The 21,642-nt window shown below is 37.1% G+C and overlaps 1 protein-coding gene across 1 annotated transcript in view; it reads right to left on the bottom strand.

Annotated features, from left to right (window-relative positions):
* The window catches only part of galnt9 (polypeptide N-acetylgalactosaminyltransferase 9), a 187,671-nt gene that overhangs the window by 27,224 nt on the left and 138,805 nt on the right, over positions 1-21,642 (bottom strand). The window lies entirely within an intron of this gene.

Below are 21,642 nucleotides of genomic sequence, written 5' to 3'. Positions count from 1 at the left end.
TCCCCAGATCAAACTAAATGTTATCCATCTATTTTCTGTTACGCTGGTCCCAAGAGGGGTGCTGGGGTCATCTCCAGCTGTCTACGGGCGAGAGGCGGGGAACATCCTGGTCACCAGTCAATTGCAGGGCAACACAGAGACAAACAGGACAAACAACCCTTCACGCACACACTCACACCTAAGAATAATTTAGAGAAGCCAATTAACCTAACAGTCATGTTTTTGGACTGTGGGAGGAAGCTTGAATAACCGGAGAGAACCCACGCATGCTCAGGGAGAATATGCAAACTCCATGTAGAAAGATGCAAAATAACCCAATTTAATACAATAACTCCAATACTTTAAAATTTATTGTAGAGGACCTTTGGCTAACCCGTTATTACAGAATTTTCGGAAACAATCTGATAGACTGAGGGGTTTCTATGCATGAAAGGCCTGTTTTGAATTGAACTGAATTGAATTTAGCAATTTATGATTTTTAATTATTCAGAAGCGGAGATGATGTTAGTTTGCTTTGGACGATTTCTTTACTCCATAAACTCATTTAGTTGAGCTTATGGTCAAAGAACTATGCTCTGTCTAAACCAAAATGGTTTGGTAGAGAGTGGGATTCATGGTTTTATCATAAGCTGATGTTACAAGTTCAAACCTGGTAAAAAAGTCTTCAAAAAAGCTTTTTACAAAACCTCCCATCGTCACACTGACTATTGGACAAGCAAATGCCATTTCCAACATGACCTCAAGAACATTTATCACCTAAACCAATGGGAGGGTCTAAAAGTCACCAAATAATTCAAAATATAAAAATGAAAGATTTTGGCTTCAAACTAAACGAAGTTTATTCATAATGTCTAAAGAAAGAAAACTAAATTGATGGAACTTACTATTTATAAAATTTTAAATAAACACCTTGTTTACCCAAATTATAACCAATGATGTACAAATCCTAAAGCAAAAGCCCCCCGAGGGTATGAAACTACCACTATCATGCTTAATTGCACAGTAGGTATAACGTTCTTATAGCCAAAAAGGCTGTTATGGTTTTAAGGGGGGACAAATATTTTCTTAAAAGTAAAATGTTTGTCTCATCATTATCTGACTTTTGTTTAAGAAAATGATTCATTTTTCTAATGTATGATCTGGTTAAATTGTCTCTGCTAAGTGCCTTGAGATGACATGATTTGTGAATTGGCGCTATATAAATAAACTAAACAAAACATTTTATTAATGTACATATTTATACACAGGAACAAAATGTTTGAAACACACCATCAAAAGATACTAGTTAACAGGGCATTCAGAAATGTTTCCAGAACTTTTTCACCCGTAGTTTTGAGATGGCATTTCGTAGCATGAAATCAATATACAAATGAATGTATTAAGACTATAGGTAACAAACCATAAGGTTTCCATGATATTCCAGAGTACTTTAAATTTTTTACCCATAAAAAAAATGAACAAAACTTTGCTTTGTTTGTCTAAAAGCTCTATCAATATTTAGGCAACTGCCATGTCTATTTTCTTACCCAGAAAACACTTCAAAAGGTCTGAATTGATGGGCATAAAAATATGTTTACACATGCAAGCAGAGAACTGATCATATTCAGGTATAGCCCTCTTTTTTTCCATTTAAAAAATCTCATGGGCTTCTTTGGTAAAAAAGTCAGATCTTAGTACTATAGCAAACACTGTGACATGAAGATGCATATGCATTTGGAGTTACAGCCCATGCTGATTATAACTACTAATAATTGATAATAATTGCTGCCATTGTAATAAACTATTATTTTTTAATTATTGTCATTATCAGGGTCTATATTGTTTTATCATTACTGCTATAATTTTTCTAGGATTAAATTAGGTGAGTGAATAATCAGGCTAGAGAAAAATTCCCTTCGGCTGGTCCCATGTTTTGGAGTTGTCACAGCATGTCTTTACAATTCTTACACTTGGCAGAGCTTATATATTTTTTTCTGATGAAACCAGGACTGAAAAATGAGGGAACTGTGAATTATAATCAGGATAAATGTTTTATAAAGCTCACCAACAGCTCAATAACTGACTCCCCAGAGAGTTACCACTGACAACGAGAAATCCCTCATACTACAAGTTTATGGTAGAGAGAGTTATACGAGAAACCCTACAATGCATAAATCTAATTTTTGAAAGCATCCGTCAGTGCAGAGAGAAATCATTTATTCTAGTCAAAGGGATGCTGTGATCATTGACTACATGCTCAGGTGGAGAAGCAGAAAAGTTATTTTTCAAAGCCTAAAAACTGCCGTAACAAGGTCTATCTTTCTGACATAAAGCATCCCTGTCTGGGAATCTATGTCATGCTGAGGTAAATAGAGGCAGCAGCAACATCCTGACACAGTGTCGCCATAAGGCCAGAAAGCATGGTAATGTTCTTACAGCCACGCAAACTACTGTCGCCTCCATCACCCACTGCGTCCTAATGATTATCACCACAATGTGTAACAGATGCTGCCATTCATTAACATCTCTGTGAACCCAAAAGGAAGCCTACTGCACAGTGTTTAATGTGAATAGTGCTGGAAAACCCTTTATCCAGCTACCTGAAAAAAGGGAGAGAAGCCGGTGTGGAACTCTCAGGATTTAATTAAGGATCACTAGGATATATGTAGCTTCTAGTTTAGGTCATGATAACAACAATTCTACTTTGCTGTAAAATGCTTACACTGAAGGTTAAATTTTGCACATCATCCCATGTCTCTCATCAAAAAGTTTCTACACTAGATAAGCCAAAAAATTCTAACTATCATACAGGATCAAAGATCAAAGTACAAACTGGTGCTTTTCCATAATATGGGATAACATTTTTATATTCTATAATGTAAATGGAGACCTGACTCATCACCCGTGCAAATTTCCATGCACTGACTCACTAATGTGGTCCAAATAATTATAAGAATGGACATTTATAACCCACCTGAATGAGAAATATTAACCTTTGTATATGAAAAGTATGTTTTCGGGGAGACAATTTTCTTGTTGTAAGCTGTACACGTAACTTTGGAAGCAGTATGATTTATTAGCACATAATATGTACATAGCAATGGAAAATCTCCCTTACAACTAGGGGTTTTAGTCAACCATCTGTTGCCATCTTTTTGTTAAAATGGATTGTATGTTTGTCAAAATAAGATATTCTACAATTAGGTGAGAGAAAAAATAAGATCAATAAAAAACATATGCCAAAATTTAAGATTCAGATTTCCTTGTTGTCAGCTCATACATGTTACATGAAATGTTTAATTTGCAAGAATGCATGCTGAGAAGCTGAGAATAGAAGTTACATCTTGGCAGTGTAACAAATATTAATCCCAAATTTACAAGTACAAATTACAAATTCATGGGTACGAATCCACAACCCTTGAAGAAACTGTTGCACTCCCTATAAGATGGTGGTGCTAGTGCACCTGAAAGATGTTTCTATATTGCCTTTTCATGAGGAAACAAGAAACAAGAAGAAACATTACAATATGAATGTACGAAAACAATATTTCAATCAATGGTTTTGTTTTTGGCTTCCACTTCCTGTTTAATGGCAGTTGCAGAACAGCCTTCAGGTGTATTACATCAACTGGCAAAGAGTGGAACAGCTTTAATATGGGTTTTAAATTTGTACTCATAGAAGTTTTGTTCTAAATGTGTGATCTTTACTTGCAGTTTTGCAAAGTTGTATCGTTGTAAGGTATACTTGTAACTTCTTAACTTCTCTTCTTACATGAACCACCTGATGTCACTTATATCAGTGAGAATTGAAAAATCTTTGACTTGAAGTTTTCTTACTTCATTGTATTGATAACCAAGCCCGAGGCAGAAAGATACTGTGTAGATTTTAAATTGAAATTCATGTATCCATCTGGAAAGTTTTCACAAAATGGAGGGACCTTAATCACAACTCTTGGAGCTGACTGGATAAATCAAGCGGCAAATGTCTCTGTCGAGCTTTGAGCCAGTGGCAGCAGTAGTAACAATTGTGACGTCTCACGTTTTTGATTCCTTTCACAACTAGCGGAGTTAACTGATAAATAACACTTTCACATTAATCCGGTCAGGAGAAACCAACAAACATCTTACCCATCAACAAAGGCAAAAATCACGTCTTTTAGCTCATTTTTAACAAGAAATTTTCCAGCTGAAACCTGCGCAGCCATGTTTGTTTTACTTCAGCTTCCCGCCTCTGGTTGACACGTTGACGTCATACACATCACTGCATTTCATTGGTCCGAAACATTTCTGTATCGAAGCTAATGCATCTGTTGGCTTCTGGCAAGATGTTTCGGGAACTGTTTAATGCACAAATCTTGTGACAATTCATTTTCATTAGCCAGACTTCTAGTTAGCTATTTGCAATGCACATATTTAGTTAACTTTATCTGTCAGTTTGTTATATTTTGGTTAAAATGCAATTGATTAATTCCTTTTTCTTCGAGTTGCCAGTTTACTTCGGAGCTGCAGCTTTCTCCTTCTTATTTGGTTGTTGCAGCCCAATCAGCAGGTCACACCACTTGTTGAATTGGGAAGGGAAATTTGTTTATCATTTGTTTAGATCTTCTTTTTTTAACAGTTTTGTTAATATTTGTTCTCTTTAAAAAGTACTTAGTGTCTGGCCATTATTTGACTATTTAAGTATATTTGTTTGTTAATCAGTTATCCCCCTTGTGTGTCAACAGTGGTGCGATCAACCACTATTTAAGTTTACCTCATGTCTTGTTTGAAAAGTGAGTTTGTGCTTGAGTTCTTTGTGTTAATAGGGTGGGTATTGAGTTCTTTGTGATATATATATATATATATATATATACATATATATATATATATATATATATATATATATACATATACATACACTTTTAGGAAATACATTAACACCTTTTTTGAAATTATTCAATGGTTTTCTGGCTGGTTTGTGGAAATCCCTCACATAGAAAATGCACACTAGTGCATAATAAGAACTAAAGCAAGAAGTGTATAATTTTTAAAACTTTCTAGCAAGCATTTGCTTTTACCCACCCTGGGTCAATCTAATGATTAAATCATTATGTTTGTGTCGTTTCAGCTTCTTCTCCATTTAGTGGTCACTACAGCAAGTCTTGGGAATTGGAATTCAAACCTATGTTGGTCGCATTGCTGTCAGAAACTTTAACTGCTACACCAGTTCAATATTTGGTATTTAGTTAGCTGATAGTTAACCATTGCCATTTTTAAATATTTTTTTGTGCATTTTTTATATTGAAATAGAGAAAAACATGATATAATACTGATTTACACAGAGCAAATATCATATCTCTAAATAAGAGCATGCACCTGAGGCAGTTGAAGTAAATTAAAGGTTAAGCCTTAATTTGAGTAAGGAGCGCTGATACTGAAAAAGCTCATATTCTATTTCAGTGTAATACTCACGGTTCATTAAACCACTGAGTTCTTCTTTATGATATCAGTGAAATCTATAATGTGTAGGAAAAGTTTAGCCTCATTGAACATAATTTAGACCCAATTGAACGATCTAAAGCAAACATCTTTAGGGAAAGAAAAAGATCAAATCAGTTCATTCTCTAATGAGATTGTATACTTGAATTAATGAACCTTATAAGGGTTGCTGCAAAAAAGATTACATAAGGAGGTATTAAATCAATCTAGATAAGTTTTCATGTATTTCCGAAGGTTCAAGAGGGCGGGGAGACGTGTATCTATTTGTTTCGCTAAGGTATATTCATTCAGAGGTATCACTATCTTGTTGTTGTAACCATGAAACCCTCAGAATCAGTAGTGAAGTAGTAGGAAAGAACTGACCTGAGCTCAAGCACCTCAATTGACTGGCAAACCCCTCATCTCTCAGCTGATCAACCGCAATGACCCTAGCCTAAAGAAAATCCATTAGTGCTTTGGAGTTGGGTTTATCTGTTATTCTTCTGCCCAAGGTGCAGTTCCCTTCTCACATAAGGCTTCATGATTGGGGCTTTTTGTGGGCATAGGTAGAATGATACTTCATTGGTTTTTAACTCCCTGCAGGTCCTATCCTTCTTTTCTTAGAAACCTAGCGGGGCCTGTATAATGCTCTCTCTATGGTCCTTTATATCCATTTGCTGTGTAAAATCAATAGCGGTTGTGTAGTCAGTGTGGCACTGTATGGTGGTAACTGGGAATAGGTATATGCATTTACCACTCTTGGATAATTGTAAATGTGGATATGTGTAATCACAGTTAGAAGTTAGCACTTAAAGAAAATTGCAGATCAATACCCTCTCCAGCATTTCTCAAAGGTCAAAACCTATCAGCTAACGATGCCTGTGAAACTGTAAATGTTTTTTTTTATGCCTCTAATTAGGCCTGAACAAAAAGTAAAGTTGTATGAAAGCAGTAATCATCTTAGTGAAGTGCAATCTACAATTACAAATAGCCAGTACTTCTTTTTAGCGTTTCAAAGTTTTTTTTCCAACAGCTAAGAAATCTACCTCATAATTATGTGTCCAAAGTTTTGTTTTTAAGTACAGGTTTCCCACCAGCATTTTTCAGCAGTGTAGCTATAGGTCAGGCTTAAAATAAGTCTTTTTCTTCTTCTGTCCCACACTCATCTCTTTCTCCTTTTTAATTAAGCCCACTCCTATTTCCTAATTTCTTTACCATTTAATAATGGTGCCTGTATAAGGTGTTGATTATAAAAAGGAGCGGATGAGTGAGTTTAACATGAACTTAACTATGATGGCTAAAGGACTACCCTAAAACTAAAATAGTTGCTTCCAGTGTGAGGGGGTATAGGTGAGGGATGGTGGTGAACCGACTGCAGGGTCAAAGGCAGCCAAGGTCTATGAATACAAATGGCAAGCATAGTTTGCCTGATCCAAACAGGAACACAAATCACTCTAGCTCAAGCAGCAAAATAAGTCAATGCTTTCTTTTGGTTGTCAGAATTGTCACAATACAAATTAAGTTGTTTCATATAGGGCTATATAGCTATAGACTACTGAGAGTGTCAAACACTCTCAGTAGTCTATAGCTATATAGCCATATATAGCTATAGACATCTTTTATTTTCTTAGCAATGTGCATGTGCATCACCTACCCAAGGAAAGCCTTCTGAGCTAATAAGAGGTAAAGTTGGTTTGGGAAATGTGATGCAGCTTGCTTTTTTTAGCCTGCTCCTTCTTTTAACATTGAAAATTATCTCAGGATTTGCCAAACATGCGACCAAATGGTGTTGGTTGAAATTAAAGTGACCATGGAGGAGTCTGTACTAGATGGTAAGTCGGGGTGATATAGTTCTTTTTTTAGGTTTGATTTTTCTTTCAATGATTGGCAGCACATGGGGATGTAATAGTGTAGTTCCATAATAGTATTATTTTAAATTTTGTTATGCAATTAGCCATGATATGTGCAGGCAAGGAATCATACTCTTCAGACAGGCTATATCCAGAATCAGATTTCTGCAAACAAGATTGTCTGGAACTTTCTCTCTAAGCTAAAGGGATAACTTAGAGGTCCGAGAATTGGTGAACCAGGCGTCAAACAAAGGACATTAGCCCCCTAGTTAGGCCATCTAAAGACAGACCTGCAGAGAACACATCGTGGGCTAAGCTTTGCTGAACACTGGAGACCCCTCAACTTTCCAAAAAAGAGGTCACTGGAGGTTGCAGGTCTGGAAAAAAGTTAGGGAAAGTGTTTCCAGCTAATCCTTTTGGTTTTGAAGATTTCTAGTAATATCCTGTTTTCTACTGTTGAGTAAGCCAAGCCAACAGAAGCTAATAATGCATGGTAGTTATCCAAATGTCAATAGGATCAGAGCTGTTGTTTATAAAGCTAAGACAAACTTTATTTTAATAAGTGTTTAGGCTAATATGTGGCACTATTTTTGAATATTGTGAATTTTGAATGGAAGCTGCATTCAGAGTTATATTTGACGATGGTTTTAGCTTCAAATACACTTCCTTTTGATGTCCTAGCACGCACCAAGTTGGGTATATGCACACAACTAATGACTGTCTGAAAGTTCTTTGATTAAATAAAGTCACAATAAAGTCACAACAATATTTGGTGGTGCAACAATATGCAGCCTCTCACACAAAACATATACGTGAAAAAAATTAAAACTGTTTAATCATTACAGTAGCGCAGGGCTACCAGAAAAGGTTTTTATGTCTTTTGTTTGACATCCTGATCCTTAGACACTTCAGTCCTCAGAAAATCCTGCCCACTTAAAATCTTTGATAGACTGGAATGAGGTGTTTAACTTACAGGTACCATCCATCTACTCTGTAACCTTTGTAACCCTTATTCTCAAATTGTGATGTATGAAGGACGTTAATCAAGGATGCCAACAATAGAACAGGCAAAGGGGTTCAGGAAGGCAAAGGTGCATTTCCTTTATGTTTTAGCACTTGATAACCTTCTGCAAGCATATCTAAAAGAAATACATTCAGCTGTGGAGAATGCTGATTAAACTTCTGCTACACATGACAAACTCAAAATAGATGCTCACCAAACTGTGATCTTAGTGTTTCATATGCCTGATTTACTAATGCCAGTATTGAAGTTTATCATTGCTATGAACACAGCTTAATCTAAAACCTTAGGAGAGAGTATTATTCTTCTAAGGTGGAATCAATGTTCAACACAACAAGCTGATATTCAATGTCCCTCTCCATATTAAAGAAAAAAACAAGTATTTTGCTGCCCAACCAATATGTTCTAGTGGAGGGATCCTCTGCCAATGCTCACTCGCGCTTTATGGTTATCTTTATGTTTTTCCTGCAATCCTAAAGTTGCTTTCAATAGAAAGTAACTCCTAACTCCTATTTTAGCAGACCTTCTCCAGTTTTCACTTATGCAATGTTCACACCTTGGCAAACAAAACTGATAAGATGCTACTTCTTTGCAAAAAATAAAAAAAAACCTTAATGGATCTGTTTTACCAGAGGCTTGGTGACAGTCTATTTTGGATGCTGATTTTTTTCACCTGTTACTAGGTGCTGCGGTGTGGAAAGGTTGTGAAATCCACTTTTAAAAAAGGGAGGTTGGCATACTTATGTCACAGCGTTACACAAATGTAGCCCTCACTCTTTTTATTATGGAGGGAATTTTCCTTGTTCTGTCGCATGTTTAAATTCCACCATAAGCCTTTACTCTAAATGCAAATAAATTGAGACATTTTCTTATTATTGTTAGCCTGCTTTAAAAATATCACCACCAGTTACAAGCGCAAAGAAACAAGGTCCACAAAAAATGAACAGGTCAAATTAAATGAGGATAATCATACATGTAATCGCTGTTAAGTTTATTTCTAAGTGCCACATTAAAGGCTTTTCAAAACCACTTTTCTCATTAAAACCCATCACTTAGCTGTTCTGTTAACAAATAAAATTAAAATGACTAGAATACATTTTTATAGTTTCATGAATGTTCCTTTATATTAATTTAAATAGATTGTTTATGAAAAAGCTAATACCTAACTTGTAAAGCCTTCACAGCTGCTTAAGGCCAGTTAACAGTCTGTGGCTTTTAATTTTCCTGCAGGTTTAAAACAGAGCAAATATAAACACCAGATAAAATAGCTGTAATCTGCAGCCTCTCATGACACGCCACACATGGGTCCTCAGGTTTGCAGTTTTATAAAGTCCATTTGGAGGTGACCCATCATTTAATTGCAGCCCGCATCATTAAGTGAAAACACTTAACACAGAAGTCTTTGATGTGGTGAGGATACAATTGCTAATCTAATTTAATTGCCTACGTAAATTTAGTTATTAATTGCAGCTGAACCATTTTCCAAATAACCTCCGTGAGGCTAAAAAACAAAATTAGCATGGACATTTTAAACAGTAGTAAACATGCTTTCTCCAGTGGCTTCACATTGTGTAAAGCAGGAAGGGGAAACAAGTATTTTGTGGGAGAGCATGATAAATACCTATTGAATTTAACAACGTGGTTTACCTGCACTATGTCTATATATATATATATAAAAAACAATTCTTCAAAGGAAAGTGGAAAAAAAACAATAGCACTAATTTAAAAAAGAAAAATAGCTCATCTTTGTAAACTTTTGCTGAAAACTGCCATGATTACAGTACTTAAATTACCTATCTTAGAGCTTTCACCATTAGTGGTCAAATGAAAACAGAGCAAGAGCAGCCACTGGGCAGCTTAGTAGCTACGCTCAGATGATGAAAGGTTGTGATGAGTCAATGCACACTTCATATCAAGCTTCATCTAACAAGACAGCTGACATATGTGATGTACAGGTTCGAAGGATATCTTCAAGTGACAAATAGACCCTTCAGTATTTCTTAAATACGTGAGTCGACAGTTGAGGGTCAGCTTCAGTTCATCCCAATAAACATAGCTAGAGGGCTAATACAACTTGGCTACAACCATTAAAATGTAGATGTGATAAAATACCAGCAGGATGCTATTTAAAACATACACCTGATCTGTCATCCAAATCTATATTGAACAGTGAAAAAAAGAGTGCTAAATTATTTGACATTTTTCTGTGCTGCTTACTTCAGACACTGAAGTTTATTCAATATAAATATAGTAGCTCTACCATTTTTCCCATTTAGATGTTTAATTCAAACACTTGGTGCTGATCCATTAAGTTTGTTTCTCTGTCACTGTATTAATGAGGTATCAGCGGCTACTGACCCCCTTAGTAACTACTACTTTTCATCATGTGGATATTCTAGGGGTGGGTTCATTTTGCCAGAAAGTAACATTTCAAAGCTTGGCCAAATAGTCTTGTAGAAGTGTGACTAATGTATTCAAAATGAGCCGTGTATTTGCATTAATCCAGCAGCTCAATTTAAGTACATATTCATGATGAGTTTTCTTTCCAATCAGACATCCAAAACCCACTATTTTAATCCCAGCTGTTACCCTAAACCTGAGTGTATGCAGAGCACCAAACAGGCTTTGATACAGTACTTGCATATCATTTTTTTTTCTTCTGTATAAGCATTCAACATTTTTGCCTACTCAAATTTATAGAGGTTTATAGAGCCAGTTTATAAGACAAATTATACTGTTTAAAAAGTGTATTTCTTATTTATTGGTAATATTGTTAAAGATTATGTTAAATACCTAAAACCTGAAAGGCTTTAAGAAAATGAAGGCAGAATTATGGGCAGATACACGGCGACCAAAGGGATGCAAAATAAACACAGAGTGTCAAGTGAATAGCAGGAATAGTAGTTACTATTAGAGTTGGGGCCCCTCTAAGAGCAACTGGTCAAACCCATTTTGGGCCACCATTTGAAACTGAGGTGAAATATAGCTCTACCCCAGGTGGGTTGCCCAAACAGGCCAAAAGAATTAACCCCGACTTTACCAGTTTGAGACCCACACATTTTTGTTGGCTTGGTCTGATTGGGGGCCCATTAGAAGATCATCATAAACCCATCTGAGCATACGGAAACGGAGGACTAAAATAGCTGGGCCCCTGTTGGGTTTCCCAAATGGGCCACCAATGTCAGGTTGTGTGGAGGATTTTAGAGGACCCAGATGTAAAGTCGGAGAGACAGAGCTAATTGCTTGCATGAAAAAAGTTTAATTAAAAAAGCAAAAATACAAAATCCTTAGTCCAGAACTGATAGATAGAAAAAGTCAGAACCAAAAAACTGACACTAGGGAGGAAATGACCAAAAGAATGACACATATCCATCAAAGAGTAAATAAACAGGAGTTGTATTGGAGACAGAAACAATCGGACATTTAATTAGCTGATTGGGAGCAGGAGTAGACAGAAGCAACTAGAAGGACCCAAGAGACAGGAAACTGGCACAAGGGGGTAACAGAGAGTAACTTAAAAAAATGAAACACTGCTTAAATATAAGACAAAATGGAAAAGAAACCAATGATCAAGACAACACGGAATAACATAAATCAAAGTGTAACTTAGAACTTACAAAGAAACAAACAGAAGTTCACAAAGTGCACAATCATGACAACCAATATCAGTGATGCTATTCCCACTTGGGCCCCACATGTGTGGGTTAGCTGGGTTAAAAAGGCTGCCCACTTATAGTGATGGAAACGCTGAGTGGGAGGGCATCCAGCAGGAGCTCACAAAGAGGAGAATGACATATAAGGGAAAAAAAGATTCAAACTGAACAGAAACATTCCCAACCAACCCAGCTCACAGTGACTGGTAATTTACTTAAAGGACCCTTCTAAAAATATTTGAATTACTTCCTCTTTAAGTCTTAAATTCATGTTTAATATTCTTTTAGAAAAAAAAATAAAAATAAAAGCTCATTCCCATTCCTTCTCATACCATTTTTTATTGTGAGGTTACACACACAATTTTGACTTGGACTTGTGGGTGTTGGGATCTGGAGATCTGCCACCTGTCTCCAGCAGAGAGCGCTGTGGGCTTCCTGAGCTGGAGTCCTCACCACACCTGAGGATCATCAGCTCATCAGAAGACCACCCTTCATAAGCAGCAGTCAGACCTTCCTTCGACGCCGCAGTGTTGACCAAGTTTGGTTAGCGAACCTGAGCCTCTAAGAATTTAGGAAATCTTGTAGACTCTAGAGAGAAACAAGCTTTTCTAATCTGCCTCTGTCTTCTTTGATCACAGGAAATCCCACCGACGTCTGAAGCTCTGGATGAGCTTAATCTGAGAACCTGCCTGCCTGCCAAGTAAGCCAAACCTGAAGATTAGTGATGGGTTGATGAGGCGTCATGAAACGTTTCGACACATTACCAAACTGTATTGATACTGTGTCGATACTGTGTCACTGAATACTGACACCTGGTGGACATTAAAAATCCCTACAGGCAACCTAGTTGACAGAGTTAACTGACACTGATTTGATGACCTATTATATACAATAATATGATGCAATTCATTGTATGATGCATTGTATTATTATTAAATCATATTTGATATTTTAGACACAGTCAATGAATAATGAGAACCTGCATCATAATGTAATAATCTCTAAGTAAACATGTAGTAAATGAAGATGCTTGTTCACTGGTATTTTTTTTTTACAATTTTTTATTCAAAAAATAAGTTGTTGCAACGTTTTGAAATTCAGTCTGTTGCGCTTTTTTGATATTAGTTCTCCAGCTGTGGAAAACACCCGCTCACACGGCACAGATGAAGCTGGAGTGCACAAAAATTTTAAGGCCAGGCGGAAGAGGTTTGGATAAACCGTCCTTTGGTTTTTCCAATATACAAGAGGATCCTGGGACCTCGCAATATTGCCCTCTGCCATGTATCTCTGCACCTCAAGGATGGCATCAGCTGTGGCACGTTTGGTCTGCCTCCCCACTTCGAGATCAAAATGTTCCCAAAGGTCATCTTAAAAAAAAAAAAAAAAAAAAAAAAAAAAAAAGTATTTTAGTACATGATTTACAAACAAAGAAATGATGCTCAATATCATGCCTGAAGTGGGGGCAGACAGCTGTTGTGAAGATGTTCCCGGCTGGGGCTCATTTGAGCTTCCAACTATTGAGGCACATTCTGTCCGCAGTCTGCTGTACTTCCATTTTCACCCGTTCCCGTTCCTCCTCGTACTTTTTGGCCAACAGTTGTTTGATGGTCTGAAAACCACACCAAGTCAAACCAGAAGAAAATCAATATATTTAAAATAAATTTGATGAATAAACTACCACTTTAGATAATTTTCACACAAACCTTTCTGGTTGGCAAAACAAATGAGGGCTCAAGGAGCTGAACCAGCTCCCTGAAGCCTTCATTCTCCACAACAGCGAGGGGCTGGCAGTCCTTTACAATGAAATTAAGCACAGCCTCATCAAGCATCTGCTTCCTGGAAGCTTGATGGTGAAAAATGAGAAAGTGTAAATTATTCAGAATTATCAATAAAATAAAGTCAGTAAGTTGTAAAATACCTGTATACCTGAGTTCATCATGGGTGTATCATGGATTTCACTCTCATGCTTGGCCCTATAATGCCTCAGCATTGAGGAGGTGCTGTTATTTAAATATGAAAGCTCTGTTGAGCAATTGCGACATTTAACCTGTAGAATATAACACGAACAGTAAAGTAAAGGTCACTTTGAAATGAATTTCTACTCAGAAAATCAAGTGGAAACTCTGAGAGGAACAGGATGAAACAAGATAATTAAAACAAATACCTTATTTTCCGAAATGACATCAAAGTGGTCCCACACGGCAGAAACCTTTCTTTTTGCTTGAGGAAGTTCCATAATTTTTTATTAATTTTATATTCGCAAAACACGCAAGATTGTTTTGGCAGATGCGCTTCCTTATAAAGGCTTGTCAATCAGTTCGAAACATCGGTCACGTGACCGATACAGGAACTGTTTCGGTCACGTGACTTTTCCGTAGCGATACACACGTCGACACAGGTTTCGCTCTATGAGACCGACACATGCGCCGACGCATCGGTGTTGCCCGACCCATCACTACTGAAGATCTCAATCTGGATTCTTTCATCAGCTCTCAGAGGAAGAGCTTGGAAACATACTCAAGTCTGAAAACTCTCCAGCTCGAAGCTAGACGCTGCTGCTGCTTAACTCTCTGCCTCTTCAACTGTCTCTGGACCCAACTGGTTCCCCCTCTCATAGGATCTGTCAGAACCTCTTCAGGTACATTAAAAAGATTCAACTCTCTCACCATACAATCAAACTGCAAAGCTAATCCAACTCTCATCTCTCCAGAAAGGAGTTGAAACCAGTCCCGGACCAGCACCTGAACCAGTCATTACATTCTCTGTGTGTGTTTCTCAATAAACTTTGTTCAAACTTTTACTCAGTCTCCAGTAGTGTTCTGCGTATGGGTCAAGTCCTTAGCCCATCATGACAGTGGGTATGTGTTTCTGTGTGTATGTATGTGGAAATGGTGTAACCAATATTAGAAGTGTGCCACTGTTAATTATCCAGCAACACTTACAGACTACCTGTAGGTTAGTCCCTGATTGCAGCAATCACCCCGTTTGGTGAAATAGAGACCATAGTGGTGATAGCACGGTAAGCTAACATTAGCTTACTTTTCCTTTTAGGATTGATGTCAATACATTACCAATATTGCACTTTGTAAAGAGTGCATGCTTGTGGTATTTTGTGGTTTAAAAAAATGTGTTCACATAAAAAAAAAAAACAACTACAAAAAAAAAAAACACTCCCACTCCGTATTTACCCTGAGTTTCTTAAGTAAGACCTGACACCAACACAGGTTTTAACATGAAAAAAAAATCAGATTTCGGACTTAAGTTTATTATTTGCAAAGGTAAAAGAAAAACAAACTCTATTCAGTAAAAGCTAATAAAACCTGCTGCTATAGCTATTTGTTGCTGTAATGCAATGACTCCTTGAATGGAACCAGTTCTGCCATCCATCTATTTCACAATGTCTTGACATGGCCTATATATGGTAAAAGTGTTTACTTATTGAGAGACTCAAAACATGCAAAATATACTTTAGACTCTGAGTCCACTTTAATAAATGTTTGCCAAAGAAAGTGGCTCTAGAACAGTGACTGGATGTGCTAACCCTTTGACAGCAACAAGGCCAAATAACCAAATCAGTTACTGGACCCTGCAGAGTCATTGGTTGAACTGTCCCTAAAAAGCATCAGACACTTAGGAAAACATCAGAGCCTTAAAAACAACATAACGCTGCACATTTTCTGTCTTTCCATCATGAGGGTATACCTACAGCTACGGTATTTTGGCTGCTATACTGATTTCCGTATTTGGTGTACCGGGCTCATGACTCAAAAACACATTAAATCCTAAACCTAACCCACTCTCAAAGAAAAGAACTTTGCCATATGGCGACCAGGATTTTGGTCCCCATAAGGACAAAGGTCCCCATGACATGAGTGTATAAACAGAATTATAGTCCCCACACTGTCTTAAAAACAAATCCACACACACAATTGGGGTACATTAGTTTCTTGCCCGGTTAGTTTTGCAGTCTCCGATCTAAAACTTTTGGTCACCATAATCCTTTAAATTATCTTTCTAAATAGGAAAGCTGCCCGCCAAAGAAATATAAGGTGTTTGCTTTTTTAGATAAAGAAAATCTACATGTTGTTTGCTTGTTACTCTAAAAAATTATGAACAGATTTGATAGTGAAAAATGGAACAATACTGTACTTATACTGCTGAAGCGGAGAGTCTGCTGTTTGGTAAATAGTTTGCACTTGCAGCATAACACCATGATAGCAGATTATCTATAACTTTAAATATTGGATTATTCAGTTCCAAATCAGACCTGTAGGCACAGGTTCTCAAAGGCTAAAATATAGAGATTTTTTTTACAATTATCTTTGAAGGAAGACTAACGAATGACTAACGTATTCGCTGGGTTCTCTTGAGTCAAGTTAAATCTGCGGGAATTGGCCGCATTTTAATTTAAAAGTTCTCTTCGCTGCAATGTGAAGGAAAGCTGTTTTTTCTCCATTGGTTCAAAGTAATACCACAAAATGCTGATGAGGCCCAGATTACTTAGACTGTATAATCACATCTTTTCATAAAGACAGGGTAGTTTTGAAGGCTCCTCAGTGGATACTATCTTTCATACACTTCAACTCCTATTAGTGATATATTTGCTAAAAAAACAGAAATGAAAGAGCAAATATTAATATATGTAAAACATACCCGTCATTTTTTAAATTAGTTTTGCTGTTCCTACTAAGCAATGTTTGAGAACTAATTTCAAGGCTCAAAAGCTGTGCCAATCATTAAACACCAATGCTTTTTTTTCCATAGACTTACACATTGGTCTTTCTCAAACATTAATTTAAATGCTGTTGTCCTTGAATGTGAGAGGACCTCAGACATTCATACAATGAAGCAGGGTGAAAGATTCTGAAATATATAACACTCAAGGTTGTTCATAACGTCCCAGTGTGGACATGGCTACAGGAGCACTCTAACGATCTACCCTCCTCCAACTGTATAGCTGCAACAGATTAAAGTGTTCTCCACTCTTTGAGCTATATCTATATGTCTACTCTTAATAAGACTCTCTTCACACCAGACTTAGAATGCAACATGGCTTTAAAAACCCCTTGAATGTAGGTAATCTGTTAAATCTAAAAGATTCCTGCTGGAGTGCATACGAACATAGTGTGCTCCCAATGACATACAGTATTATGGAACATGATCTTTCTTCCACTGTTATATGACCAAAGAAATAATTAGCAGTCGGATTGTGGATGCTCATTATCATGGTAGCAACATATCTTAACCTTATGGACTGCATAAAGGAGACTGGTAGCAACGGCAGTAGCTTATCCATGACCTCTGTTGAGCACACACCAATCTGTTGGACAATCTGAAAGAAGTGATGTCTTGCAACCTATGCCAGCCTAACCATGTCGTCTCTAGGCAGAGAGGGCTTCAAATGATGTAATGCAATACCCTTAGCACATTGCTTTACAGCAATGTGCTAAGGGTATTGCATGGTTGCAGCATAAATGTCTCATCAAACAGCTATAATGAGAAACTATATTAAGTACCAAGAGCGCAGCAGGGTTAGAACTGTCTTCAATCAGTTGTTAGGTTTTTAGGAGTGTTGTGTTTGTCCAATTATGGAGACTGTAAAGAGGTGTTACCTCTGGGTGAGAGTGTTCTGTTGCCTATGTTATAGATGTACTACACACACTGGAGAGTGGCTTCAGTCTTCTCATCTGATCCTGACAATGTGCTTTCTGATAAATAGCTGTTGGCTTGCTACTAAAAACAAAAAGTGCTTTAGATAACTGAACAGAAATACCAGCTTGCTCGTCCAACCCTTTCTGTCCTCTAAAATCTAATGGGAGGATGAGTGATGAGCGAAGATGAGGTCTGGCTCAGAACCTCTGCCCCATTCCCTGCGCTCTTTTGTGCGGCAGGAACAGAGGAAATCTATGTGATCCATCACTCCATATCATAGCTTTTTTCCTATTTTTCTGAATATACGTCTATAGAGGGAGCGGGAGAAGAGAGTGATGGATGCAGGGGGCTTTTTAAGTGTGTCTGTCAGAAGCTAATTCCACCTAGTTGCTGCCCCACGTCTTTGATATGCCTGCCAGTCTGCTAGGGCAGCTAAAACACTGCAAGCTAAAACTCTTCAAATACTTGGATCCTGTCAAATCACTTTAAGTTTGCAGCCAAAGTTTTCGACATCCCAGAGAGTCAGTGATGTGAACTTGTTATGATGCTGCCTTCTGAAGTGGTTGGCTGCAACAGAGTGATAACACATGATTCTTGCAAATAATTTTTATTGGCTTAAGGTTAAGTCTTTAAATGAAGGAGGAAGTGTCTACCGTCACACATGACACTGGTTTGTATTAGAGTTAGTAAATCACATAAAAAATGTAACCCCTTTAAATGCATATTCATTTGGCTGCAAACCAAGGTGACACCCTCCTCTGAAGTGTGTGCTTAAATCTCCTGCTTTTTCTGGACAGAGGCCGTATGTCACTATAGTAAAGAATACATAGAAAATGCTTCCCAAACACATAATTTGATGTGGTGTAAATCATGCACATTGCTTGGCTCAGCAAGCATTGAATAGACAGCAAGACAATATAATTTGTGCATTATGCATGCACAGCACTCATTAATGCATGTTTTACAATGTTAGCGGATTGAATAAAACCCCAAAACAAATTCCACCGCATGACAGAGCATATGCAAAACTGCTCCACTTCTCCATATGCTGGCAGTAAGTCCTTCAGCAGCCACAGTAACAAAACCTGAACCCAACAAAACCTCCAACAAAACCTGAACCCATTCCTTTACATCCATCCATTTTCATTTGTCCCTACTCCGGGACATAGATTCATGCCTGAACATAAAGTAAATGAGCACCTGTGTAAGTAAAGCTGAGTCCATTAGAGACCAGCAATATTGATTCGGCTGCTAAATAATGCAGGCATTGAAATAGGCAAACAGTCAACCAATAATCAGTGCCATTGTTAACAGTATGTACACTTTATTGACGAGGAGAAGAAGAATACTAACATGCTGTATTGTAGGTTTGGGTTGTGGCAAAATAAAAAAAAGAAAGAAATCTATCCTTTGCTGAAAACATTGGAAGAAAAAGAGTGTGTTTCTCCAGCTTTTAAATATACAGGTGTAGGTAGACATGTTGGTTGGAAACTAAAATCTAAAATCATGGGTCCTTCGTGTATCTAGTCATTAAACCCACCATTGATGTCTGACATAGAATTATTCCCTGCTTAAACCTGAATATTGTTATGCTTGTCTCTTTCCTTTTGTGTGACAGAAATTCTACAGGAATATTTTTTTTTTACCATGGGTAAAATTTAAACATGTATAATCATTTTAATTACTGCAATTTTAACTATTTTTATGTTGTTTTTTTTACTCTTAATCTCTAGCTTGTCTTTACAGTAGTTCCTTTTCTATTTCAATTTTAATGTTGCTTTCAATTGTATGTACAGCACTTTGATGACCTTTGTAATATTAAAAGTTTCAGATCATTTCAGTTTATTAATATAGCTCCAATTCACAACACATTTCATCTCTTCTGAACTTTACAGTTCACCAGGTCATACAGTCAGATTTATTCAAAATTTTCTATCTAAGGAAAACCAGTTGATTGTATCGAGTCATTGACTCGAAGGCAATCCCTTACACTAAGCATGCTTGTAGCAAAAGTGGAGAGGAAAAACTCCCTTTTAACAGGAAGAAACCTCCAGCAGAACCAGAACCATCTGCCGAGGCTGACTTGGGTTCAAGGAAACAGAAGCAAAGATAAGTGCTTGTGATACCAATACCTGTGCTGAGCATAACGGCAGATATCCAATACGACCCGGTTAAACTGTTGAGTGTATGAACTATATATCCCTTCATGTAAATAAAGGCTTTCCCCTTGACATTGTCTTGTTAAAAATGGTAACTGTCATGATTGCTGGCACTAGTACATGTTTGGTTCATCATACAACACACCTGTCATATGTATAAACAATAAATGTACACTGAAAAAAATAATGCAACCGCTTTTGGCATTTACATAATCATATTTAGTTACTCTATCACAATTGTTTTATTTTCTACCCTGCTAACGTGAAACAATTGTGTTAAAATAACTAAATATGATATCCTAAATGCCAAAATCGGTTGTATTATTTTTTTCAGTGTATTACATGTTTAAGTCAAATAACCTAGAAATCAAATGAATTTGTAGAGAGCACCTTAGCTTATCCAACATTCCATAGAATGGCATTCTTTAAGTAACTATCCACATTTATCATTATCCATTTGCTAAATTATGAGATGAGGGTCCTTCTGAGGGTTTGGACTGCTTCTCATCTGGGAACTGACTCAGTTTGTAGGAAAGGGCTCGCATATGGTGAGCACCCACTGTCATTTGCAGTTTGATGGACACAGGCACAGTGTTGATTTAGAAAGTGCCAGAATGGCTCCTTTACACAGATGGCTGCCACTCATAACGGCGTTCCTGTCCTTTTCAAGGTGACTGCTTTCACTGCGGATGGCTGCAGCCTGCTGGAGATGTCTGATTCAAATATGACTAAGATTTACTCGGCTTTTGTCTGGCAGATTGTCACAGCTATAGTCTGTGGTGTTTGAATTTTCCTATCTGTGGTGAAAAGTCTCTACAAAACTGCCTAAAAAAATGCATTGTAAGAATTTATTACATGTTGTGACTTGAGATAGAGCTAGTTCTTCTGAAAGAATAGAGGTTATGAGAACACAACCTGCTTTGACGTGCTTCTATACCATGTAAGATTCTTTCCGACAGCTCAGAGAAAACAACAACAACACCCCCGACCTCCAGGGGAACATGATAATTTTAGGCCTGTGCACATAAATAGGATTTGATTTTAGAGGTGTGAAGCCAAGCAAACTGTTTGGCATAAACTATTTTCCTTTTATAGTAGAAATCTGTATTTGAAAAAAAAAAAAAAAACGCTTTAAACTCCATCCAATATTTATGCACAGACACAGTCATAACCAATATATCAGAGCCAGAGCAGACTTTAAATACACTGCTCTTTCATTGAACCTCAAAGCCGCTTCAGCATAATTATAGTGTTTACAATCGGAAAACATTGCATTCTATTAATGTCAAGAACTTTAAAAAGAACAACTTTGTCATAAAAGTGGAACAACAAAATATTGGACCGGTCATGCTTGACATAAATTAATGCACACAGTGATTAAAATGTTAAAAACCCAGATGTGTAGCCCAAATTAACACATCTAGGGAGGTTTATCCCTGGTTGCATCCACAAATCCAGATGACTTGTAAGGTTAATCAGCTGTGCTTAAATGTTCCTGTTTAGAACTATATCAGTGCAGCAGCTGTTCAGAATAATCCAAGGGGTCGTATGACTACATCTATCAACTATTTCAAAACAGCAGCTGTCACTTTTCCACCTGAAACAACACAACACATCTTCAGAACAGTGCTGTTATTTCTTTATATATTTAGTTTTGTAAGTAAAGGTATTTAAAAAAAGAGAGATTTTTCTTTTCAGGAGAAGTGCAAAGTTGGAAATATAACCTAATGTCAAGTATTTACTGCCAATCTGTATAGTTATTAGAGTCGGAATCCAAAAGAGTAGAATATATAGTAAATATGAAGTAGAACTTGTTAAAGGGTGCAGCTGTCTACACTTGAAGACACCATGGCAATAATAAATTCTACTTA

The sequence above is a fragment of the Cyprinodon tularosa genome, unplaced genomic scaffold (genome assembly GCF_016077235.1).
Source record: "Cyprinodon tularosa strain WSP-4 unplaced genomic scaffold, ASM1607723v1 ctg88, whole genome shotgun sequence".
Classification (NCBI taxonomy): domain Eukaryota; kingdom Metazoa; phylum Chordata; class Actinopteri; order Cyprinodontiformes; family Cyprinodontidae; genus Cyprinodon; species Cyprinodon tularosa.
This window is presented reverse-complemented; position numbering and strand designations above follow the sequence as displayed.